Here is a 26,550-nt window from a genome sequence, read left to right as displayed (position 1 = left end):
ATATATTTCTGATGTCATTATGGCCCAAAAAGGATATGATTGTTTAGTAGCATGGTTTCACTTATGATGCATTACACAGAGAGCAAATGTTGTTTATGCTTTTCTAAAAAACATTTTTATATTACTCTAATGGGCATTAAGAAAGATTCATTAAGGAAAGACTCTACATAAAACATTAATAAAATAGAACACTTAGCTTTTCAGTTTTGATGGGAAAATCTCTGTCAACCAAGCCTACTGCCTGGAAGGACATTCCACAATCAAGGAGAAGAGAAGAAATGGAGCATGTTGTAACACTAAGCTCATAATAGCAGGCTACTGTAGGCCTGGAAAAATGATGAGTCAGTAAGGTATAAGTTAAAGTCAATAAAATATCTGGAAAGGCGGGGGAGGAAAAGCTTGGGAACTTACGCAGTTTCTCTTCCTCTTCCCTGCACTTATATATGAGGTAGTGGTAACCAGGATAATAAAATATCGATAGTTGGTAAAAATAGTTACAGTGATGTGTTAAAAATCAGATTGGCAGTTTCTTTAAGCTTTATATCGTACCTAAAATCTTTTGTAACCAACATAATGGAGAGTAATTTTGAGATTCTACTCATCCAAGTAGCAGAGTTTAACTGACTAAAAAATGCTGAACTTAGAGACGTAAGTGTAGACAGTAGAAAGCGGAACCGTTAAGAGCATAGGCCTCGCCTGCTTCTAATTTGACAGGTTATAGTTTCAAGCGCAAACCGCAAGTGCGGCAGTCCATATGAAACCACTTTGGGCTCACAAGACTGCGATCTCTGCTTTTCAAGTGCAGTGGAGTAATCAGTCCTGGCATCACTCAGTGATTTCGTTTTTCTCTAAGCATCACTTACTGTTGCAGAAATTTTGTTTGCTACCTTCATCCCAAGAACGTATGAAAATGGTATAGGCCTACCAACAAAGCTTATTATTGTTTTGCTTTCTTTCCCTTTTTTTTCACTTAAATGTAATTTAGAAGAGAAAAAAAATTTTTAGAGGCATAAAAACTCTTTTGGGATCCTAGCTTTTTCTCAAAACATCGAGCAAGAGTACCAAAAACTGAGTTGTTTCCTGTTGTTTTAGGTGACTTTATGTTGTGCCTGGCTTTGTGTTTCACTCCTAATGCACCTCATCAGTATTAAATATTATATGACTTGAAATAAAAAGTCTGAATTTTTACTTCCATTTCTACTTGCTAGTCCTTCATCATGACAGTTCGCTAAAACTCTTACCCTTATAGTTTTCCTCCAGCACCAAATTTTTAACACTTGGGTAGATGTATAGTAGAGATCTATGATCTATTATCTTAAGATCCTTCCAAATTATCAAATAAAAATTAAGTAATGTTCAGAATTGCTTTTGAGAGACTAGGAAAGAGAATCAGGGACTTGGTAAGCATAATAATGCATATAAATGTTGACCCTCCTCTCACCTCCACTTAACCCCCACCACAGAATAACAGGAGGTGTGTTTTACTGTTTCTTACATTCTGATCAACTAAATATGGCTGTGTCAACCAAAGGCCAAGAGGGTATCACAAAACGCTGCAAAGAGCTTTGGGTTTTCTTAACAGAGTGACTGTAGTCACTCACAGAAGAGCCTTGCCTAAGACCCAACTACTCTACCGTGAAGGAACCTGAGAAGCTCAAGTTTATCATCAATCGAGTGAAATATCTGGTCTAATAAACGACTGCGTTTGTGAAGGGGATGTAAATAATGAGTACTTAAAGAATTTGGTGAACTCTGCCTTCTGACTAATCCTTAAATTGGTAAAAGTAAACAAGAAAGTAAAGATCAGGCCATCAGAGAGAACAACCTTTAAACAAATTAGGGTCCCGAAGCCCCAGAGGCCTGATACTGGAACCCAGAAAGAAAGCACCATGGGATACATAAAATTTAAGGTCCTTAAAAATGTTTTTAATTGGCTTAAGATTGAATAACATTCCAGGTGGCCATCTGAATTTAACCTAAAGTGACTGACCAGAGATTGTAAAACACAAAGTTTCTCATAAAATCTGAATGATCAGAGAAGTCAGGTTCACCATTCAGTTATGCCCCAAGTAATGTGAAGTTATGATCTCTGGGGAGGTTGAGTCCCAGAATTACCATTTGTCGAACTGAGTATACTGGAAAATTCACCGAAGAAGCCAGAGAGGTGGATTGCTGTAGATGTTCTCCATCTTCTGGTTTTGAAGTCTGTTCTTTCTATTTCCCTTTTCTATTTTTCTACTATTATTATTTTTTAATTATAATGGAAGGTAAAGTACAATGCCTTTAAGATAAGACAGTTCAAAAATATCTTAGTTAAGATTTATCATAAAAGAAGAAAGGCTAATAACTCTAGTGAGATAATGGTGTACAAACATGAAAAAAAGTTTTTTTTAACATTTATTTATTTTTGAGACAGAGAGAGACAGAGCATGAACGGGGGAGGGTCAGAGAGAGGGAGACACAGAATCTGAAGCATGCCCCGTGCTCTGAGCTGTCAGCACAGAGCCCGACGCGGGACTCGAACTCACGGACTGCGAGATCATGACTCGAGCCGAAGTCGGCTGCCCAACTGACTGAGCCACCCAGGCGCCCCTGAAAAAAAGTTTTTAAGTTGAGTTTAAAAATGAAACCCAGAAAAAAGTTTAAATGTATGTGAGATTAAGAAATATAGAATTTATATGCTGGAAAGATAGGTTATACACATACATACATGATATATACAGATACGCATCTACATTTACATACATGCTATTATGCCTGTGTGTATTCTGTAAGAATAGAAATATAATTTTAGTAGATTTTTTTAATGTAAGAGTAAAAGAACAGTCAGAGCTATATCAGACAAACGCAAATGCTAGTGGTAGCAATATTAGTTCAGAGAAAAGAGGATTCAAGGGAAAAAGTTTTCAAATGGAACGATGTCAGTAATTTTATGTTACCAAATGATGCTGCCTGTGGTGAAGATAGTAAATACAAAATGTTAATCATCACATTCCAGAGAATTGAAATATACAAAGCAAAAGATTCCAGTAATGTGGGGAGAAGTTAGAGAAAATGCATTTGTTGAGTGTGGAACACAATATTCTCAGTACTTAACAGATTGACTTGGGGGAAATTTTTTAATCATAAACATTTAAGTTTAATAGATGGATATAAAACATTTTATAAATGAGCAGCAGTTTTAAAATCTTACCCAGGTAACCCCAAGGATTCCATGGTGCTCTTTAGGGGAGGTGGGGAGAAGTTTGGTGGGGCTCTATCCTCCCACCTCCCCCTACACACTTTCCTCCATCAGGAGAACTTTGAGGTTACATCATGGACCTATATATCACCGGTAAAGAAGGGGCTTCGTTATTTTTTAATTGCAAGTCAATACAAAAGATCACTATTCAACTTCTCATGAGGAGTGTTTCTCTCATACACAGATAGATATACACTCAGTCAACAGATTTCAACAATATACAAATTTATAGAGCATATGACCTTACCAGAGCAGAAAACGTAAACCTGAAAGTAATAACAGAAGTTAAACAAACAAAACCCTAATTGATTAAAAATTTGAAAAGAAAAAAAGCTAATAGAAGCAACTAATGGACCCACAACAAATTAAAATGTATTACCATCAACTGTTTATCTGGATAATAACAGCAATGAGAATAGTCCCTGTAAAATTTACAGAATTTGGACAACACTTTAAAATAGAGGCAACTTTTTAGATTTTAAGCCTTTATTAAATTGGAAAAAAGTAAAAGAAACTAAAGATTCACCTAAAATTAGAAATTTTATGTCAAAAAGAGAAAACAGGAAAAATGAAAATAAAAAATGCATAAAGTTAGGAAACAGTAATTAAGGGGTGTCTGGGTGGCTCAGTCAGTTAAGTGTCCAACTCCGGCTCAGGTCATGATCTCATGGGTTGTGAGTTTGCGACCTACCTCGGGCTCTCTGCTGACAGCTAAGAGCCTGGAGCCTGCTTCAGATTCTGTCTCCTCTCTGCCCTTCCCCTGCTCATTCTCATTCTCTCTCTCTCTCTCTCTCTCTCTCTCTCTCTCTCTTTCTTCTTTCTCTCCTCTCTCTCTCTCTCTCTCTCAAAAATAAACATTAAAAAAATTAAATAAAAAAGAAAACACATAATTGAATATACCGATTTAAGGAACTCTTTGCAAAAATAATAACAAATGGTGGAATGAATCTATGGCAAGTCTAAGAAAAATGGAAAGAAAAGACAGCTAACAAAAATCAGCAAGGAGTAGGGATCTAGCCGTAGACTGGAGAAATCAATTCCCATATAATTCTGTACTAATATTTGGAATGAATATCTTCTTAAGAAAATGTAAATGATTAGTTTTTCTCAACAGGTAGTAGAAAACTTGGATAGACCAGTAACCTTGGAAAAAATGCTAAATGTTTGGGAAAGAATTATGTCCTCAGCAGATTCTGAATCCAAAATGATTTATGGAAGAGCTCTTTTAAACATTCATAAAATAACTCATTGTCATGCTATATAAACTATCTCAGAGTAAAGAAAGTAAGGAAACCTTATTAAACTTTACAGAGTATCATAATATAATCTCATTTATGAATATGGATTCAGGAATCTTAAAATATTAGCAATTTTAATTTGGCAGCATAATATAATAAGGAATGTACCATGACCAAATAAGATTTTTTTCATGAGTTCAAGCAAGCTTGAATATTAGAAAATACATTAGTGTTAAATACCCAAGAACTAGGTCAGAGGAGAACAACCATATGATTATTTTAGGAGACGATAAAACAAAATTCACTTCCTATTCTTTTTAGAAATTCTCAATGAACTGGAAATAGAAAAGTTACCTTCATATCATGATAAAGAATATCTCACTCCAGTGAACAGCCATCATTATAGTTTGAAAAATATTAACAGAGTTCCACTAAATTCTAGAATGCCCATGTTATCAGTTTTATTTGCTAGAGTTCCAGGAGCATTAGCCAGTGCAATAAAAGACCTAGCTATTGGTAGGAGACAAAAATTATCATTATGTACAGATAATATAATTTTTATTAGGTAATCCTTGAGGATCAATCTAAAAAACTATTGAAACCAATTAAAGTCCTCACTAAATCATATACATACTTTAAAAACCAGTAGCTTCCCCCATATTTCATAATAGTTAATAAAAATTAGAAGACCATCTCAGTTAAAATAATACAAGGGAGAAGTTTATTTGGAGGCAACTTCATATTAACAAGAAATGTAAGAGAAATATGAAAGTAATATTTAATAATGTACTAAGAAGAGTGTAAGTCAAGAAATACAATGTACCTGGATACAAAGACAGGATATTATAAACCTATCAGTTGTTCCTAAATTAATTTATTAGCTTGATGAATTTTTACAAAAATCGCAGCAAATTTTTTTAAACTATCCAGTGATATTAGAGGTTACTTTAAGTGATAAGACAGATGAGAATAGCAAAGAAATTTTCATTAAAGAAGAATAGAGAGCAGAGTTCAATTTATCCTACCAGATACATTTCATAAAACTGTTGTCATCAAAATAGTGTGGTACTGTTGTAAAACCCAATAAGCATACCAATGAAGAGAATTCTATCCATGAAATAAGTAATGTAGAGAAGACTTTAGTCACGATAAAGGTAGCTGTAGAAATCAGTGGGAGAAAGGTGCCAAACAGTTGGATAATATTTGAAAAGGAAAAATCACATCTAGTTCCTAACCTTAGACTGGCCTCAGAATAAATTCAGGTGGATTCAAGAACTGGGTATGAAAAGTAAAGCTGTTTTTAAAAAACAGAAATAGGGGCTCCTGGGTGGCTCAGTCAGTTGAGTGTCTGACTTCAGCTCAGGTCATGATCTCACAGCTCGTGAGTTTGAGCCCCGCGTCGGGCTCTGTGCTGACAGCTTGGAGCCTGAAGCCTGCTTCGGATTTTGTTTCCCTCTCTCTCTGCCCTTAACCCACTCTCATTCTGTCTCTGTCTCTCTCAAAAATAAATAAACATTAAAAAAATTAAAAAAAAAAACCAAATAAATAGGTAAATATCAATTTGGGAATGTGGAAGGACTCTCTAGGCTTTTGTTTTCTAAACAAGCTTTTCAAGAACTACTCCAGATGTTAACAGGTGCACTGTTGGAGGTGGGGATGGAGAAGTGGTCCATTTTCAAATAAATTTGTGAAATCCTAAATTAAGAAATTTAGGAGGTTGCTTTTAAAACCTTTAAGAGACTTTTGTATACAAACATGTATTGTGAGTTTTTCAGTAGTGAAAATTGAATCTATTAAAGTCTTCTGAAAGGAAAGCCCACTTTGGAGACAAAAAAAGCACAAAGGAAATGACTTAAATTTAATGACATAAAAATCACATAACTTGTCTATGTCAGAAAAAGAAAGACAAAATTGAAAGGCAAACTACTGTAATAATGTAATAAAATATTAATATTTATTTATATAGATCTTTCAGTCCATAAGAAAGCATTCCAGTAGAAAAATTGGCAAAGGATAATAATAGACAAATCACAGAGAGGAATACAAATAACAAACATGCAAAATACCTGCTTACTTGTAATGAGCCAGCGCCATTTTTGCTTATAAAATGGTGAAGACTAAGGTATCATTGGGTACAGATTAACTGTTGGTGGAAGTGAAGTTTGATAGAAACCAGAAACTATTTAAAAATACCAGTTGGAAATAATTCATATACTTCAGCCCAGTAAACACATATTTGGTAGTTGCTGTTTAAAATATAATCAGACATTTTGAACATACGCACATTCTTATGCACAAGGCTGTTCATCACAATGTCATTTATAATAGTGGTAATGGAAATGGGAAGAAGAACCCTATTTACCCAATGGTCAGCGAATGTGTATATTTCCTCACACCTAGAAATTAAGACTGGAAGGATATATACCAACGTGCTAACAGTGGCTGTCATCATCAAGCATTGAGATTATAAGTAAATTGAGTATGTAAGTTTATGCCATTTTGATTTTACATATTTATCACTTGTGTTCCTCTTAATCGTCAGCTGATGTCCTTTACAGTTTACCTTTTCATTTTTTTTCCCCATCAGAAGAATTTAGTTTATATGTGGTGCTGCAGGATAGGCTTTGTGAGCAAATGAAGTAGCCTCGTATTATATAGTTGAGGAATAGGAACGTATACCAGTGTGACACAGACTATATTCAGAACTGTAGTAATGATCTAAGAAGTTTAAAATAGTTAACATTTTTCATGATTGCAATGAACAAAAAGCCCATTTCAAATTGAAATAAACAATTATTAAACAATTAGGGAAGTGGTTCAGGTAAACAACCACAGGTAGATTTGGCCTCAAGCAAGGTTTGATATCGAGGTTCACAATATGTCACTGGATTTGTAGCTCCATTTTCCATGGCCCCAGGCCATGATAGGATGCCTCTGTCCAAGACTGACCCTGAAAATGCTTACGTCACAAGACCTTCTGAAATCCCTACCACCCACAGTAGCTAGTAGGATGACCTACTCTGATTGGCTTAGCCTAAGTCATAAGCTCCATCCCTAAAGCTGAAGGTGCATCCAGCCCCTCACAAAGGCATGGATTGCTGGAGCTATAGGAAGAGGGAATGAGTGCTGGAAAGGTAGCTTCAAAGGCCTATAAGGGTAGAGGATCTGTACATTATTACAGTAAGAATTGACCAACTGATGTATTACAACCTTGACTCTGCCTGGATCTGTAGGAAGTTTTCCTTGAGAGAGAGCATGGAGAATGAGTAGAAGTCATTTTCTTTGGATCTCATCCATCCTTCCTTCCACTCTTTAACTCATTCAGCATTTATTCACTGAGGCTCTTTTGTAAGTCACTATCCTACCCTCTGAGGTCGTGACTGCACAAAAGACAAAATATGGTTTCTGTATTCACAGTACTGTAGTTAATAACTGGCAAATAAGATTTGTACCCTCTTAAGGGGAATACAGGCTCAATAAATGGTTCTTAGTTCTGTTTGGTCTTGAATCTTGAACCTTCTTGGTGGATCATTGGTTGTATGATGGAGCCCTGTATTTTCTGTTTCTCTTGCTATTTGATTTGAAATTTAGGTTTTTTCTGAGGTAAAGCACATTACTTCTTTAAGAAATCTTTATGACTAGCCTCAGACAGGGACATAGAATTAGCTTCAGAATTTGCTGAAGAGGGCACAAAATAATAGAACTAGGGTACATTTTATAACATGAAAAGATAGTATGTCAGGGTGAGACTCTGACAGAGATTCATCAGGAGAACACATTAGTATGCCCATTTATTCTTTTGAAGGGAATCTTGGATAACGTAATTGAAAAATACAAAATCATTCTTCAGGGAATATTAATAGAAATTCCTCCAAAATAACCTTTGGTAATTCCAGCTACACGGTGCATAATTAATGTAATTTAGTGTATGTTTTTTTCTGGCCTAGAAACTACAGAACAGGGAATATTACATGACTTTAGGAGAACCCAAAGGTAGGTATAATGTGTTGCTCTGAAATTTATTTCCATTCATGACTTTATAGACTCTATCAAATTATTTTGTATCCACAGCTAGAGCTATCTTCTAGTTACATAATGGTAGATAATGTGTGTATTCATTGCCATAAAAGCTTGTCTGAACTCCAGAAAGGAATCTTCCGGAGAAGAGATTTTTCAGTTAATGACATGAAAAGTTACAGATTTTATAAAAATAGAACATTCCCTCGCTTACCTAGGTTTATCATTCTATGGCTTAATACATCACATTTGACAGATTGTTCTTAAGAGATTCTTTTAGGTTTTTCTTAACCATCTGTGAACTATGGGCTCTAACTGAGGGTAGAGTCAGGCTTCTGCTTTGATTAGAGTGCTCCATATACTGGGTTTCGAAACTAGAAATGGGTGGGTTTTGTTGGGTTTTTTTAATTGCTCTCTATTTTTATAGGGTGTTTAATCGCTTGGGTTATGCTTTACTATAGAAAAAATTTAGAGCATGATTAGCCAAATGACTACCATCTTTATGATATAAATTTTATTTTATTTATTTATTTTTTTAACGTTTATTTATTTTGGAGACAGAGAGAGACAGAGCATGAACGGGGGAGGGTCAGAGAGAGAGGGAGACACAGAATCTGAAACAGGCTCCAGGCTCTGAGCTGTCAGCACAGAGCCCGACGCGGGGCTCGAACTCACGGACCGCGAGATCATGCCCTGAGCCGAAGTCAGCCGCTTAACTGACTGAGCCACCCAGGCGCCCCTATGATATAAATTTTAGTACCGCTCCCATTTTGTCTTCCACCCTCAGACCTATTTTTTACTATTCCTCTCTGGGTGAAATTTAAAAGATTTCTTCTTGTTACCCTTTCCCTAGACTATTGGGAAGCTAAATACATGGTGACAGCATTGAAACAGTGCTCATAGTAACCATGCTTTTCCAAATCCAAATCAAGATTTAGCATTTGTTGCCCACAAGTATCTTTTCTTATGTGGATAGAATATTTTATTTTTTTTTGGGGGGGGGGGGATAAACTTTATTTTTTCAGATTTATTTAAATTCAAGTTAGTTAACATATAGTGTAGTCTTGGTTTCAGGAGTAGAACCCAGTAATTCATCACTTACATATAACACCCAGTGCTCATCCCAACAAGTGCCCTCTTTAGTGCCCATCACCCATTTAGCCCATCTCCCCACTCACCTCCCCTCCAGCAGCCCTCAGTTTGTCTCTGTATTTAAGAGTCTCTTATGGTTTGCCTCCCTCTCTGGTTTTATCTTATTTTTCCTTCCCTTCCCCTGTGTTCATCTGTTGTGCTTCTTAAATTCCATATATAATGGAAATCTGTATTTGTTTTTTTCGCTAACTTATTTTGTTAGCATAATACGCTCTAGTTCCATCCAAGTTGTTGCACACAGCAAGATTTCATTGTTTTTGATCACCAAGTAATTTTCTATTGTATATAAATATTCCACATCAGTTCTGTGGACATTTGGGTTCTTTCCACAATTTGGCTATTATTGATAGCACTGCTATGAACACTAGAGTGCATGTGCCCCTTTGAATCAGCATTTTTGAATCCTTAGGATGAATAACTAGCAGTGCAATTGCTGGGTCATAGGGTAGTTTTGTTTTTAATTTTTTGAGGAACCTTCGTACCCACTGGACTCCAGAGTGGCTGCATCAGTTTGCATTCCCACCAACAGTGCTAAAGGGTTCCCCTTTCCTCCACATCCTCACCCACATCTGTTGTTGCCTGAGTTGTTAAGTTTAGCCATTCTGACAGGTGTGAGGTGGTATCTCATTGTGGTTTGGATTTGTATTTCCCTGACGATAAATGATGTTGAGCATCTTTTCATGTGTCTGTTAGCCATCTGGATGTCTTCTCTGGAAAAGTATCTATTCATGTCTTTTGGCCATTTCTTCACTGGACTCTTGTTTTTTGGGTATTGAGTTTGGTAAGTTCTTTATAGACTTTGGATGCTAACCCTTTATCCAATATGTCATTTGCAAATATTTTCTCCCATTCCGTCAGCTGCCTTTTAGTTTTGTTGGTTGTTTCCCTTGCTGTGCAGAAGCTTTTTATCTTGATGAAGTCCCGATAGTTCATTTTTGCTTTTGTTTCCCTTGCCTCCGAGACGTTTCTGGTAAGAAATTGCTGCGGCCAAGGTCAAAGAGGGTGCTGCCTGTTTTCTCCTGTAGGATTTTGATGCTTATAGAATATTTGAAATCAGAACTTGGTAGTAAAATATAAGAACAATGATTACCATTCACTTCTACCTTCCCCACATCGAGCAAGTTTCAATTTTAGTAAAACAGAGAACCATTTTTGAGGATAAAGATACACACCAGTGCTGCAAACTAAACATTTGTGTCTACCAGTGGTAATGCATGTGTGTAGGGCTCGCTGCTGTGTTTAGTCTCGCATAAATGGATATTTGACTAACACATCTGATTATACTGTTCAATTAGGTTTTTATGGAATCAATCAATATTTTCTTTCCCAAATAATTTCAGTTTGTTCTTTTTAAAATGATATCCTTCTCTTTCAAAAGATCCATCGCAAGGGTTTTCTTAGAGATCAGTCCACCGACTTGTTTATAAAACACCTTGGCAGAGAAGAGTTTTAAAATATCACCGAATTTAAGAACACCACAGGATTTACCACTAATTTACATTTAATGTTTATAGTTCTCAAGTTGTGGTTGTTGTAATAACCAAAATATTTTTGCCCTGAATATTTGGTGGATTATATTTCCCTATTCTTTCTCCTTCACCCACATTCCCCACAGTAGGTGGGCAGATTGTTGTTACATAGTCTGGCTTTTATTTATCTGTATTGGTTTAATCTCTACAAGTTAGTCATTCTAAATATGAAAATAAATGTACTCTGTGGCAAGATTTTTGTCTTTTTAATCCTGTAGTTTGTTTAGTGGAATTAACAGCTCATTGCCTGTTTGGTATAGGTAATTTCCCGCTATTCCTGTGTTGCATCCGTGCTAGGGAGCTGCCTTTACTTCGGTTCTTAATGTTGCCACCACTTTATGACATCATGCCAATCAAGCTGTTTAATCAAGACTTTTTCCTAGATCATTGCATTCCTCATTGAGAAATAAGAATTCTAGATGAAGCTATAAATATTTAGTGATCAGTGCAATCCATTGTATTTGTCTGTCTGTCGAGAACTATCCTTTCCATAAAGCAGTGGTCCAAAAGGCAATTCACATCTTGCCAGCCTTCTCCTTTTCATGACTCTCCATTTTCTGCAGAAGAGTCTCAACTTCTTAGCATGATAGTAATACATTGTTTTATAATCTGGCCTCAGATAGCCTTTTCATGTTCGTCTCTCACCATTCCTGATCCTCCTCTTTTTTAATATTCTTTCCCAAATCATGCATGTGCACACACAAAACATACACACACACACACACACACACACACACACACACACACACACACACTGCTTAACGAACCCCTTTGGATTTGTAGTTCTCTAAATGGGTGTTTACTTTTCTTCCCTTTGCTGAGCCTTCTCGATCTGCAACATCAATGTTCAGATATTTCAGTAGGTGATAGATTGTAACTCATTGTATTTACTTAATTTAACTTACTAAATAAAGTCCTTGAGAGCGTGGACTTACTTTAAACGTTATAAACTTCCAATAAATATTTTCCAAATAAGGTAACTAAAAATAGGCATAATTTTGTAGCTAACATATGTATTATTAATATATCCTTTGGATGATTTGAATATTTTTTGTTTTATTTAAAGCATGCAGTTTTGGGGCGGCTGGGTGGCTCAGTTGGTTACATGTCTGACTTCAGCTCGGTCATGATCTTGCAGTTTGTGGGTTCAAGCCCCGCATCGGGCTTTGTGCTGACAGCTTAGAGGCTGGAGCCTGCTTCGGATTCTGTCTCTCTCTCTCTCTCTCTCTCTCTCTCTGCTCCTCCGCCACTTGCTCACTCTCTTTCTCTCGCTCTCTCTCTCAAAAATAAATAAAACCTTAAAAAATTTTAAAGAATGTAGTTTCCAGGTATATAAAACCAGTCATTTTTGACTCACATAGGATTCAAACAGGATATCATAATTAGTTATGTACCTCTGTGAACTTTTCATATCAGGAGTTCTCCAACGAATCTCTTTCAGGTGCTTTCCAGTTATTAATGGATTTCATTGGTCAGATAACTTTCTGTTCAAATTATAATAGTGGCTTTTCCAGGTTTGGCTATAGAAGTTCTTCTAACCATACTGCCTTGGCATTGATCTCTGCTGTGTCCCAGATTTGTCTACAAGCTGACACTGAGCATCAATTCCAGTTCAGTCAGTTGATTTTGTTTCAAAAGGACCAACACCATCTGTGACTATTGGTCCATTCCACCTAGTGGCCAAGTCAGAACACTTGACAATAAATGTTCCATACCTTTTCTCGTGTATTTGCTGCAGTTGTAAGATTTTATGATTTGGCATCTATACATAATAACATACTTACTTCTCTGATCCATGAAATACCTCTTCTGGATAATTCTTTTAGTTATTGGCTGATTTGTACTTAGAAGGTAGTTTGAATTTTCAGGTGCCTTAAGTTACTGTTGAATTTTTTGTGGCATGAAAATTTTGCATCTCCACTCGTACGTACTTTACACAACCGGAAAGTGTTGTTTCACTTAGTTCTTCTAACACTAAGGAACAGGTTAGCCATAAATCACCATATCCACAAAAATTACTTTTGAGTTTAACCTGCCTCATGTATGGCATTTATAAACTACGGGGTTATTGAATTAATAATTTATTAATAATAACCATCACTACTGTGGCTCTTATACTCAGTTACAAAGGGTAATATTTAGCCATAGACCCACAGTTAATATGGCCATGTAATAAGCTGTTTTAAGCATGATTTTTAAAGTAACCAAGTAATAAGTATTAGCAATTTTGGGCATTTTAAAGTGTTTATTAAATGTTGCTTTTAAAAGTCCCTGAAGAAAGGGCATCGAGGTTTTGTAGTTGTTTGGCACCTCAGACAGAAGACAGTCATTGATAATGGGTTTCTTGACCTGTTCTCAAGTATGGAAAAGCTGTAAGTACAAAAGTGAACACTTTTGCGAAAACACACTATAGAAATATCTGAAATCACTGGAGTAATTGTTTTTATTTTGAAAAAAATACCTTATTATATAAAAGCTCTTAGATAACTTAAGAGCTTTTAAATAATTCAAAATTAGACTCTTTTTACCAAAATTCGGTACGTCCACAAATCTCTCCAAAAAATACTACTGTATTCCTTTGCTGTATCTGTGGAAGTTACCCGAGGGAGGGGGAGGCTGGAGGGGGTGAGGAAGATGGGGAGGGAGGAAGAGGGAAATAGATGAAGGAAAAGGGGAAAAAAAGAAGAAAAAAATGCAATCTTTTGGTGAAGGTTTTTTAATATATTATAACCAAGGAGTGATGAGTTATCTTGGTTGCCTGGAGATTATTTCTTTGGGATATCAGTCATCTCAAACTCATAAATTCTTCTAAAAAATTCTTCTCGTGGTATTCTTTTAAATCATTCCAGTTACTTGTGTGGGACTTGGGTGCTTACAAATGACTGTAGGCCAGTTGATTATATTGGGGAGTTACTGAAAGAACTATGGATCCTCTGTGGCAAGAGACAGCTGTGAGAAAATTTATAAGTCATTTGTAATGCATTTTAATGTTGAATCTCATCTCTACCCTTCCCTTGCTTCCACCCCCACACCCCCTGCCCAAGGAAAAAACAAACCAAAGCTAGGGGGGAAAAAATCATATTTCATTTCAGCTAGAAAAATGTATTTTGTTTAAGTTGTACCGAGAGTTTTTCAGTGTTTACTTGGTTGTGGAGAAGTTCACTATCTCGTATATCAGCGGAAACATAAGATGATACAGCTTTCAGGAGAAAAGTGCGACTCTATCTGTCAAACACATGAAAAGAAAAAACAAACCTGTATGTCCTTTGATCCAGAAATTGCATTTCTAGGTACAATGCTGAAGAAATAATTGAACAAAAGCTTTATTTATAACTCAAATGTGTTTGTTGCTATTTTTAACAGAAAAAATTTTGACCATGGAAATATTAAATTTGTAATGTTTCTTAGCATAGCTTTTGATATACTCCATAGGGTTTAAAAAATGTCTATTACATCTATTATTTAAATACTATTTTGTAAATATATTAATATTAATATTAATTAATACATTATATCATGTATTGATATGTAACTATTAATATTCAATATACTTTTGAGTTGCTTTTTGGCCTAATTTATATAGGAGAATATTTAAAATAAATAGATATATGTTCCAAGTGGCTGAATATTTTGTTTGTGACCCTATTAGGTGTTTTAGTTACTTTATTGCATAGCAGTCAAATATATTTAGAGATATTATTTTAGCCTTGGGAATTTATTAGAATTTACCTGGTGTTTTAATATGTGGTGACCTTTTGTAACTGATCCATGGACAGCACAGGGAGACACTTATGTGTCTATTACATCGTCATTATGAATAGTATTCACTTCCTTTTTATCATTAGTCTACAAACTCTTTTTGATCACAGAACCTTCATCAGTAAAAATCTGAGACTTGGTTAGATATATTAGTAGATTGTTTTAACACTAGGATTTTATTCACACTTAGAGCTCGCACTTACACCTGCCCTAGCAAAAGCCCAATCCTGGTTAAATCCAATTCTTTGCTTATTTTATAGCTACACATTATGCCTGTTCCCCAGCAGCAGAACATGACTGAAGGAAAACACAATCAAGCTAACTATTATCGCTTCACATTGCCAACTAAGAACCTCAAATTGGCCTTAGTGCTGCCTGGCAATTTTAGAGAATCCATAGTGCATCCATTCTGCCACTGACCTTAATAACTGTTTAAACTGCTGTTGCAGAAGACCTCTAGCACCCCTCTTGTCCTTGCTCAGCTGGTAAACCCACTTCCTGTCTCCCTGCAAAAAGGGGAGCAGTGAGGGGCGCCTGGGTGGCTCAGTCGGTTGGGCGGCCGACTTCAGCTCAGGTCATGATCTCGCGGTCCGTGAGTTCGAGCCCCGCGTCGGGCTCTGTGCTGACAGCTCAGAGCCTGGAGCCTGTTTCAGATTCTGTGTCTCCCTCTCTCTGACCCTCCCCTGTTCATGCTCTGTCTCTCTCTGTCTCAAAAATAAATAAATGTTAAAAAAAATTAAAAAAAAAGGGGGGGGGGAGCAGTGAGAGGAGTGCTTCCGAAAGTCCTACCACAACCCGATACGCTTCATTCATTTCTATCCAACAGCAAAGTGCTGTGATTTTCCCTGCCTCAACACAGACAGAAACCCTTCCAGCTACTTTTTTGTCCTCCTTTACTGTAGGACTTCTCAAAAGAGATTGCATTTGTTCTCCTCCCATTCTCTCTAGAACCCACTTGAATCACATTTTCATCCCCATCATCCTATGTAAATGGCTCTTGTTAAGGTCACAGTAGCCTCCACTGTTGCCAGATACATTGATCAGTCGTCCATCTTTCTCCAGATGTTCGCTCTCAGTGGCTCTCAACCGGGCAAATGCATTGCCTCTCGCAGACTTTGTCGCGTACTGTTCCCTAGCCCTCTCATCTCCCTCAGAACTCTGCTCACATCTCACGTCACCACAGAGACCCACCCCAACCTTGCAACAGAGAGATGCTGCAGACTGAATTGTGTCCCCTCATAAAAACGTATGCGGAAGCCCTCTAATGTGACAGTATTTGGAAATGGGGCCTTTGGGAGATAATCAGGTGTGATGAGGTCATAGGCAAGGCCTTCGTGATAGGACTAGTGCCCTTGTAAGAAAAGGAACAGATGCCAGAAAACTCTGCCATGTGAGGACACTGTGAGAAGGCAGCTGTCTGCAGGCCAGGAAGAGAGTCCGCACCAGAACCTGACCGTGCTAACATCTTGATCTAGGACTTACAGCCTCCAGAACTATGAGAAGTAAATTTCTGTTGTTTAAGCCACCAAATGTGTGGCATTTTGTTATGGCAGCCTGAGCAGACGAAGACAAGAAGAATCCCTCTCCTATCCCATCCTTCTCTGTCCACTTCCCCTACTATATTTTGTTCATAGCAGTTATCAGTCTCTTTTATATGTTTATTATTTGTCTCTCCCCCCCCCCACTAGAATGTAAGCTCCAGGAGGTCAAGAACATTGTCTTTTTTTTTTTTTTCACTGCAGTGCCCACAATAGTGTAGAGCCATAGTAGGTGCTCTATAAATATAGCGATATTAACAAAAAAGTTAATAATAATGAAAATATTTCCAAACCTCTGTAAATCACAGATGTTTCATCATTTGGAAAACCTTTCTATTTTTACTGCTTTTGCCTTTAGAGGGATACATAAGTTGTGGTTTTTCACTTTAAATATCTGCTAGCATCCAGTGGCCACGAGAAAAGTTCAGCAGATTTATAACTCTTAGACTCTAAAGGGAAAAAAGCATTAATTTGTCTTCAAGTTCTATAACTTTCAACTTCCTCTGCTCAGAGGTAGCCTGCGAGACTTTGGGTGATGCAGAAGATCTCTATGTTCATTCTGCATCTCAATTCAAAATGTTGCATAGAATCTGCTGTCGGTGGTCTTTTTTTTTTTTTTAACTGGCACAGTGAAGATGTCCTCCTGTACCAAGTGAGGTGACACCAACCACACCGTCCTTGCCCTGAACAGACCCTGCTCGCGACTGCACTGCAATCAGCCCGTCCGTGTGCGAGCACTGCCCTCCTTCAGGATGTTTTATTCACCACGTGTAACTCTGGGGCATATGGGCCGATTTAGGGTAGCAGTGTCAGTCCATGTAAAACGTGTTCTGTTTTCTTTAATTAAAAATAAGTCTAAATAGGTGTTCCAGGATTTCTTTCACATCCCAAATGGTCATTTGGGCCACCCACCCCCCCCCCCCGTTTTTTTTCTCTCTTTCATCAATTAGAAACCCAGAGGCATATTAAAAGTAAGCTGTTCACTGCTGGGATGTTTCTATAAATACCTCCTTCAGTTTCTAGCCATTTTTGCTGTATGTAAACCAGTTCTCCCAAATTAGGAGGCAGAAATTTAAGCCTTTTTCTTCATTGTTGCTGGACCCTTCATCAGTAGAAACTGGCTCTCCTGTTTTGATTCATATCTATGCTTGTTCTAACTTTGTTTATCTTTCCTTTCAGTCTTCTTGAGCCAGTTGGTTTGGATGCACCTGTTATTAACAGTATATGTATAATGGGATTTTGAGTTTTGCCCCAAATCTTAAGATTTTTTTCTTTAATTTGTTTCAATTAATGAGATGACCCTATTTACATTTATTGACATAGCCCATATGATTTTATCTTATTTTATGATTCTGTCTTTTATGCTTCCCTGCCCATTTTCTTTGTCTTTAATTTGTAATTTCAGAGCCTACCATCATTTAAAGCCTTCAGTGGCTATTTTTAAATTCTAAGGAAACTTGAACCTATATGTCTCGGGGCGCCTGGGTGGCTCAGTCGGTTAAGCGGCCGACTTCGGCTCAGGTCATGATCTCGCGGTCCGTGAGTTCGAGCCCTGCGGCGGGCTCTGTGCTGACAGAGCCTGGAGCCTGTTTCGGATTCTGTGTCTCCCTCTCTCTGACCCTCCCCCGTTCATGCTCTGTCTCTGTCTCAAAAATAAATAAACGTTAAAAAAAAAAAATTAAAACCTATATGTCTCAATTTATCAACCTTCCAAATAAATTAGTATTTTTTCATTTGATAAATACGCTTTGATTACCCACTAGGTGCTTGCTACTGTACTTTATCTGGGGGTATGGTATAAGATTCATAATATAGTTATTTCCTTGACAGAATGTTTGATACACCAGAGAAATAGACATAATAGTAATGATAGCAGAGTCCTGTATAGGACTTACTACATGTCAGACACTGTTCTAAACCCTAATGTATATATTATCTCATGTCACAGTCTACCCATGGAGTAGGTTCTATTATCCACCCCCCGCCCCCGGCCTTTGCAGACAGAGGACCTTGAAGCATGGAGATTATGCCTAGCCTAGGATCACAGTTTAAAAAATGTAAGTGCTAGGAAGGAAAATGGGTGTGTGGACTATCTGGAAAAGCAAAGTAGGAGAGAAGTAGTGATGTTTATCTGGAAAAAAAAAACAAAAAACCTTGAGTTTGATTGTATATAGTTACTAGCCTCCCTGATGTCAAGGCTGATAAAGACACTTTGCTTTATTTTTGCTTCTCAGGTAATTGCTGAGCAGAATCACACATCAGAAAAGATACTGGATTTCTCATACTTGTTTCTCTAATGTGAATCATTCTTATCTTGAATCCACAATTTTCAAAACCATAGTCGATAAAACTATGTCTTCTTTCAGAACTTTTAAAAACACATGAAGGGCCAAGGACACTCAGTTATTACATATTGATGTGAATCATATTTCTTACATCTTAATCATTAGCTGAAAGGGACTTTCTGTAAACAGTTTTGGTTTCCAAGGAGTAAAGTAGTTTTGAACCTTAGAGAAATTTGAAGAGTAGAGAACATTAAGTGATATGCTCTATTATTGTATGCTTGTGGGAAAGAAAATGCAAGAGAGAGATTCTAGGAAGTTGAGATTTCAGAAATAATGTGAGAACCTATCAAACACCCACTTTGGGTTTTCAGAATTTTGGTGCATATGGGAAGGGGCAAAATTCTTTTATTTAATTCGCCCCTTTGGAGCCTCCCATAAACTGAGTATAATCCAGATGCATATGGGTTAAAGAGCTTTTTTAGATTACATGAGACATTAGCCACCATTTAAGATAGTATTTCTATGAGAAGATGTATTTTTAATTTAAAACAAACTTTTAAGATCTATTTATGAGTTGGGAGTTTTCTATAATTTAGTTTTAAACGTGAATCTCTACATGTTCACAAATTTTCAACGACCCAGAACTGCTTGTCATCTGTAGAAATTCTTTTATCAATTTATTTTCTCTGGAAATGGAAAACTACTGATTTTAGGAACCAAGACTGAGTAAAAATTCGGTACCTCCGCCTGCTTTTTTATAAGGTTATTTAGGAAGGTATTTTCTCTTGATTAAAGGACTTGATGATTGTATTTAGGCCTTCGTATAATTTATGTGCAAACTACCGGCAATGTCCTAATGGTCAATTAATGATATAGATAATCTATTTGAATAAGAGAAGTGTTGGCTGCGTGTAGGAAAGAGGTCTTTGTTTTCAGGATAATGAAGCAAAGGTGTCATGGGAGTTACACTTCCACAGGAGTCACCACTATTCTTTCTGTGATTGTACACACTCTGTATGAAGATGATGGATTCATATAAAGACTAGGGATGACAAATAAGCTAAATTTATAAAACGTTGATTCAAATTTGTTTGCTATGTTGTTTAGAAAACTAGTTAACCCTACAAATAGACACATTTCTCATGTTGTAAGGATGTGCATCTTCTAAGCAACCTAAGGATAGAAATACAGCTGGGCCTCAGGAACTACGGCTCAGACACCAATAAAATCAGTTTTTTCTTTCTCTTTCTGATCTCTGCTTCCCTTAATACGTGGGCTTAATTTTTCTCTCCCTGTTGAACTGTCTTTTTATTGGTAGCTAACATGCTGCCAGAGCAGGTGCTGGCAAGTGAGTTTCTTCACCTAAAAAGAAAGAGACCCTTAGGGGCGCCTGGGTGGCTCAGTCGGTTGGGCATCCGACTTCAGCTCAGGTCACGATCTCACAGTCTGTGAGTTCGAGCCCCGCGTCGGGCTCTGGGCTGATGGCTCAGAGCCTGGAGCCTGTTTCAGATTCTGTGTCTCCCTCTCTCTCTGCCCCTCCCCTGTTCATGCTCTGTCTCTCTCTGTCCCAAAAATAAATAAACGTTAAAAAAAAAAAAAAAAAAAAAACTTTAAAAAAAAAAAAAGAAAGAGACCCAGTTCTCTGGATTACCAGTTTCAAATCTCTGGAAGTGGGCCCTGATCGACCCAGCTTGTGCTGGGTGTCCAGGCGTAGACCTGGCAGTGTGGCTGGAGGACAGGAACACGCTGCATCACTCTAAAGAGGAGGCTGGCAGGGTAGCCTTGCAGCGATGGGGCAGCGATGGGGCAGCGAGAGCAGGTAGACAGTGCCTGAACCGCTTACTGCCCCGGCCCATTCATCCATTCATTCGCTCATCGTTCCTAGCATGCCCACAAATATGCTGGAGTTGATCTTGAGACCATTGGTATTTTCCTTCAAAAATTATTTTCATAATCTAAATCTAGTTTCTTTTTAAAAGCTGCAGGGGCTGTTACACAGTTATCTGAGACTTAAAGGAAAATGGCTCATGAGAGAGTAAATCCAGAAATCCCACTAACGTTCACAGAATGACAAAGGGAGAGTGTAAAATGTGCTTCAGTCAAGCTTTTCCTCTCAAAAAATATCCTTGCTCAAACTGTAAAACATTTCAACAAAAACATGTCTTCAAATATGTTATTTCAAAAACTGCATTACTTAAGCAAATATTTAAATACTATATTAGTTTCTCTGCAGACTTGACTTGAATTTAATTCTACCAGTCTGCCAAATATGTTGAAACTCCAAATCCATTTTCATTTGCCAGGTTAAATGTTTATTTTGTTTTCCCACATAATATGCTCTTTAAAGTGTCACAAGCATACCGAATCTGATTTCTTTTTAATAGGGACTTAGTAGGTTTTTTTTTAATCTTTTCAGTTAATGGCACAGGATATGCCTCTCTTAAGGAATATGCAAAGGTATGCTTACCTTCCTACCTACTGAAGGTAACCCCTGCCTTTGTTGTTGGAAAATAGAAATTAACTCACTTAAAGGAAGTTAAAAATATGTCTCTGGGGCGCCTGGGTGGCTCAGTCGGTTAAGCGGCCGACTTCAGCTCGGGTCATGATCTCGCGGTCCATGAGTTCGAGCCCCGCGTCGGGCTCTGTGCTGATAACTCAGAGCCTGGAGCCTACTTCGGATTCTGTGTCTCCCTCTCTCTGACCCTCCCCCATTCATGCTTTGTCTCTCTCTGTCTCAAAAATAAATAAACGTTAAAAAAATATATATGTCTCCTAAATTTACCTACGTTTTTGAAGCCTCACTGTTATTTCCTCATAATCAGAATACCGAAGACTTTTCTTGTACTGGAGAATGTCTAGTTTGACTAGTGACTCTGTGTAGACTAGTACAGTGGAAAGGTATTGGGCTATGGTGACTTACAAGTAACTAACATTATTTGATTATAAGATTTCCCCTTTCTTCTGCTCATCGATGTTTATCTGACCCAGACAATCATTTGAACATTTTGCTCTTATTTTTGAAGAACATTTACATGCCTTTGAATATTCCAGTCTCTTAGATATTCCTTTGTAGAAAAAAAAACCTGTTTGCTAATAGCTTTCAGCATATTTCTTACTTATTTTTAAAAGACAGATATTCAGCTTCCATATGAATTGCACAGCTGTTTGTACTTTTTGCAGAGTTCATTCGTATATCTTGTTAGGTTTCTTGTATTAGACCTAATTCACTACAGAAAGGAGCATGTTGAGGGGGAGGTGTTTGAAGACCTAGTGATAGTGATCTTCCTACCCTTGAACTTCCCAGGAAAAAAAAAAAAAGTGCCTGGAATTCTTTTTTCTTTCTGCATCTATTATGAAAGTGCAGATTCTTACTTACCTCTTCTGTTCAGTTTCACATGGCCTCCTCATTTGCTAAATCCAGTGCCCTTCTGTGTGAGAAATGGGAGTCATGGGTAAAGTCGATGCAGCGGGTTAAATGGCTGCATCACTGCTGAGGGTGAAATAGTTCACACACATTTTTACGGTTTTGAAATATCTGGCTGTTTTCCAGAAGTTAGGAACCCACTGGCTTCTCCCAATGGCATTTCTCCTAGATCAGAATCATTGCAAATAGACGGAGACTGATTTCCATCGTGGACTTGAACAGGTTGTCCGGTCTCCTCAATCATTAGGACCCATGGCTCTGACATATTTCTACACATTTCAAGCCCTCCCTATGATACAGGATACACACAGAACCTCAGAACACCAGCGCTATATTCAAGAAGGGAGAACTCAGCCGCAGTCAGAGGAAGCAACCCAACCTAGAGATTCCCTTCCTGTGCTAGAGGCAAAACCAAGACCTAAAGTGCAGGTCTCCTGAGTCCAGGTCGGCATGCTCTTCACGAGGCACTCTAGTCTTCCTCTGATGGTACAGAATGGCCCTCACGATCACGTAAGAACATTTCAGAGCTGTACATTAGGATGGAAACTCAGTTGTTCCTGTTCAGCACTGTTGATTTTGAATATAGAGAGATTGAGCTGAAATTGTATTAGCCCTATAACGTACCCTGTCCGTGTGCCAGATACATCTTGAATGCCATCGTACTTGCTTTTTGTTTGTATCTTTCTCACCAAGATAAAATGGTGTATAAATGTAGAACCTCTTGACTCGCTTGCGGTATTTGCATTTTTTGCAATTTTAAGTTTTTCATCAAAAAGTGAAGAGGCGTTTTTCAGATATGATGGTCTGCCTCGTCATGAAAATTCACCTTGCCCTTACTCATATCCAGTGCTGAAGATACCCTCTGTTACTTTCAAGTTCATCGTACTTGGGATCACTTCAGCCCTCCCCACCCCAGTCTACTTTAATCATCTTTTCTTTCTTCGGTGAAGTTTGAGATTGGTGGCTTTTCATTGGCTGTATCTAGGATTCCAGTAAAAGGTTAGTAGACAACAGATCAAAAGTAGTTCCCAGCCTGCCAGCCAGCTTTCATGCAAAGTGCATAGACTGACATTGGCAAGGCAGTTAAGCGCCCACTGGAGTGAGTCATTGGCCAAGTCAATCTTTATGTCACTCGCCTTCACTGATGGTTGTGCTGACCCTAACATATGAAGGGATTAAATGCAACTAAACCAGTTTCTTCCTAGAGCACCTCCGTCATTTTGGAGTTGGCTTAATAGTCTTGGCTATTGGTTTGACTTACCTCCTGGAAGCACTCCATGAAGTTAAAAAATGTGCAAAATGCATTTTTTAAAAAATGTTGGCGAGTGATGTGATGGGAGAGAATCCTTACTCTTAAGCCTCAGCTCTTACGAGCAGTAAAAATCAGGTCTGGAAATCAATATGATGGATCACATAAATGTAATATCATATACCAACATGATAGAGACAGCTCCTTACCACCCAATATCCTTTCTCTTCTTCCTTTGTAATAAAACTGATTTGTAGCGGGTTGTATTGCCACACAGCCACAATAGCACGTTCCTCTTCTTAACTTGCAGCTGGATTTGATCGTATGACTGAGATACGGCCAGTAAAATGTAAACGGAAGTATTGTAACTACCGTGTTAGTTTTCTTAAAACAGAAGTGCATTCACTTTTTTTCTTACCTTCCTACATTTGACCACTTTATGCAGAGGTAATATCTGGAGCTTTAGAAGCCATTCTGACTCATGAAGACAAAGCCACACACAGTCTGAACGTTGTTAGATGTCAACGATATCTCAATAAAAGGAATAGATAACTTTTAAAACTGGAAAGAAAAAAAAAAAAAACACAGCTTAGAAAAATGTCTGAGCAGAAGCTGGAGGAGACTGAGGCTCTGGTGACTTCAACCAGTAATTATATCAAGCCTGAACTACTCCTCTCCAGAATTCATTTACGTGAAGAAAAATACACTTTTATCTTGCTTAAAGTAACTATAATTTGGGGTCAAATCGCATTCAGCTAAAAATATTTAAACTAGTAAAACTTGTGACTGAGACCCCAGGTTGATAAAATTGAGAATAAACTTCTAGAAAGTGATTAGTGTCTTAGGATAGGCCTGGTCTGCTATAAAAATTGTTTTCCTTAGAAGTCGGAAATGGACAGCATTTGACAGTTCTAGTCCATGTGGCGGTGACTGGACACTGTTTTGCCTGATGCTAGTAGAAATTCAGGTTCTCTCATATAGTGTCTGGGCTGTGCCAGTGAAGTGAACTCGTAAATTGTGAAGCAGAATTTCTTTTTTTTTATTTTTTTTTTATTTTCGTTAACGTTTATTTATTTTTGAGAGACAGCATGAGCGGGAGAGGGGCAGAGAAAGAGGGAGATACAGAATCCAAAGCAGGCTCCAGGCTCTGAGCTGTCAGCACAGAGCCCCACGCGGGGCTCGAACTCACAAGCTGTGAGATCATGACCTGGGCCGAAGTCGGGCGCTCAACCGACTGAGCCACCCAGGCGCCCCATAAAATTTCTTTGTGCCTCATCATGAGAGCAGATAATTCTTAGCTGTCATGTAAACTCATCACTTTTGCTCTGTCAAGGAAGCTGTTAAAAAGGTGGCTTGTCTAAGCCCTCTAACACAGGCCCTCTGGTTGGGCTCTCACGGACTGTTCCAGAGCTCCACTATGGACAAAGCTAAGGCCTTTTACATAGGACGTTAATTTTTTCCTTCTTGTCAGTTATTTCTCGGGCAATTGACAAAATAAGTCTCTTATTTTATATTGAAGAAATACTGTGTCATGTGGCTATGATTGTCAAAGAACTATGATATTTACAGGATGAGTGTTAATGTCTTAATGTGTTTCAGTCTCCTATTATTTAAAGAGTTTCGTTTATCTAAACTTCCCAACATCAAAAGATTGAAGAAATCACTCAGCATTTATTAGCAGATTTCCTGTCTCTTAAAATAGGAAAAAAGGTTTGATTTTAGCTTTTTGCTGTTGTTGTTGTTAATCAAAATATCCATCATGGTACTTAAGAAATTAAAATGCTGTGCTATAGAAAATAACTACCATCTGGGCTGTGTTTTTTTCTGCCCTCTAAAGAATACTACGCAAAGGAGGGCATGTAAAGTAGCCAGGCGTGCTTCATTTAACTATACTTATGGGATACCTGACGTGGTGCAGTAGGAGTATTACTTAAAAGTTGTATATAAATCAAATTATAGTTTATTTCATCATATCGTAAATGTACCAGCAAAGCACCAGTATTAAAGAATTCTAAGAGGATGGATTTCGAGCTATGAAGAATTTTAATTTGTTATTTTAACAAGATCATATTTTCATCATTCATTTCAGTGTTGCCTATGTGATGTTTTTTTTAATTCACCTACCTGTGGGCAGTCTGGTTATGAAACCTGTTTTTCCATGACCGTCAGGCTACTAGACTGCTCTGACCAGCTAATTAAACTCTGTTCTCCCCTCACCCTGCTCCACCCACGTGGAGCCTCCTTCTTTCTTAGTCTTTGAAAGATGATGATCTTCCCAGACAGATGAGATCATGCTTATGTCACAATAATGTTCTCCCTCTTAAAAGCTACAACCTAGCAACAGATGTGCATGTGTGCGCACACACACACATACACACACGCACACTACATTATACATATCCTCAAGTGTTAAGCCCAACTGTTTGTTCCCCTGGCGTCATTATCCTAATCAAGGGTGTCAGTCATCACAAAAGATGATAAAGTCTTTATTATAGGCTGATAGAAGTATTTTTTATCTTTTACTAAACTGTGGTATACCTGTCTTCTTTCCAATGTTCTCTTTAGACTGTGTGGTATTATAAACAGAGCATTGGCTTTGGGCTCAGACAGATCTAATTACAGTTCCATCCCTTACCTTGTGCAGGGTATCCTTGTTACCCTGGACAAATTACTAAATGTTTCCAAGTCTCAGATTGTTCGGCGGGACCTGCATCACAGAACTGTTGGAAAGGATTTGTGGTAGCAAATGTAATGGACCTCGCTCAGTGCCCAGCACTCACGGGTTGTAGCTATCTTGAACAAAATCTCCTCTATAAAAATGTACAATACAGCTAAATTCATATAGATAGACATACAAATGGAATAGAGTTTAGATACAACCTTACTTTCATAATGACTACAGTCAGAACCAGTGAAGGAATTTACAGCATATACGAACGATCAAGTTATCGGGCTATCTATCTAACACTAACTGCTCTCCTCCAGGAAAATGACTCTGAAAATGGAGCATGTTTCCTAAGAAGTCACTGTGCAAAGTAATTCTGGAATGCTTGTCCACTTATTAATTTGTTCATGTTGGGGTGCATTTCTAGATCTTGTCAAAACTGCACATAGTTCA

At 37.7% G+C, this 26,550-nt stretch overlaps 1 protein-coding gene and 1 long non-coding RNA gene across 4 annotated transcripts in view; one reads left to right on the top strand and one right to left on the bottom strand.

The window, feature by feature from the left end:
• The window catches only part of SUPT3H (SPT3 homolog, SAGA and STAGA complex component), a 537,375-nt gene that overhangs the window by 391,216 nt on the left and 119,609 nt on the right, over positions 1-26,550 (top strand). The window lies entirely within an intron of this gene.
• Positions 13,794-25,701, bottom strand: LOC125937905 (uncharacterized). Its single transcript, XR_007462546.1, has 3 exons — positions 25,557-25,701; positions 23,851-23,993; positions 13,794-14,126 (listed from the first exon to the last, which is right to left on the bottom strand). It is a non-coding gene; the product is annotated as an uncharacterized LOC125937905 (long non-coding RNA).

This window comes from Panthera uncia (assembly GCF_023721935.1).
Source record: "Panthera uncia isolate 11264 chromosome B2 unlocalized genomic scaffold, Puncia_PCG_1.0 HiC_scaffold_24, whole genome shotgun sequence".
In the NCBI taxonomy this organism is placed as follows: domain Eukaryota; kingdom Metazoa; phylum Chordata; class Mammalia; order Carnivora; family Felidae; genus Panthera; species Panthera uncia.
Note: the sequence above shows the minus strand (reverse complement) of the source record. Positions and strands in the feature narration are given on the sequence as shown.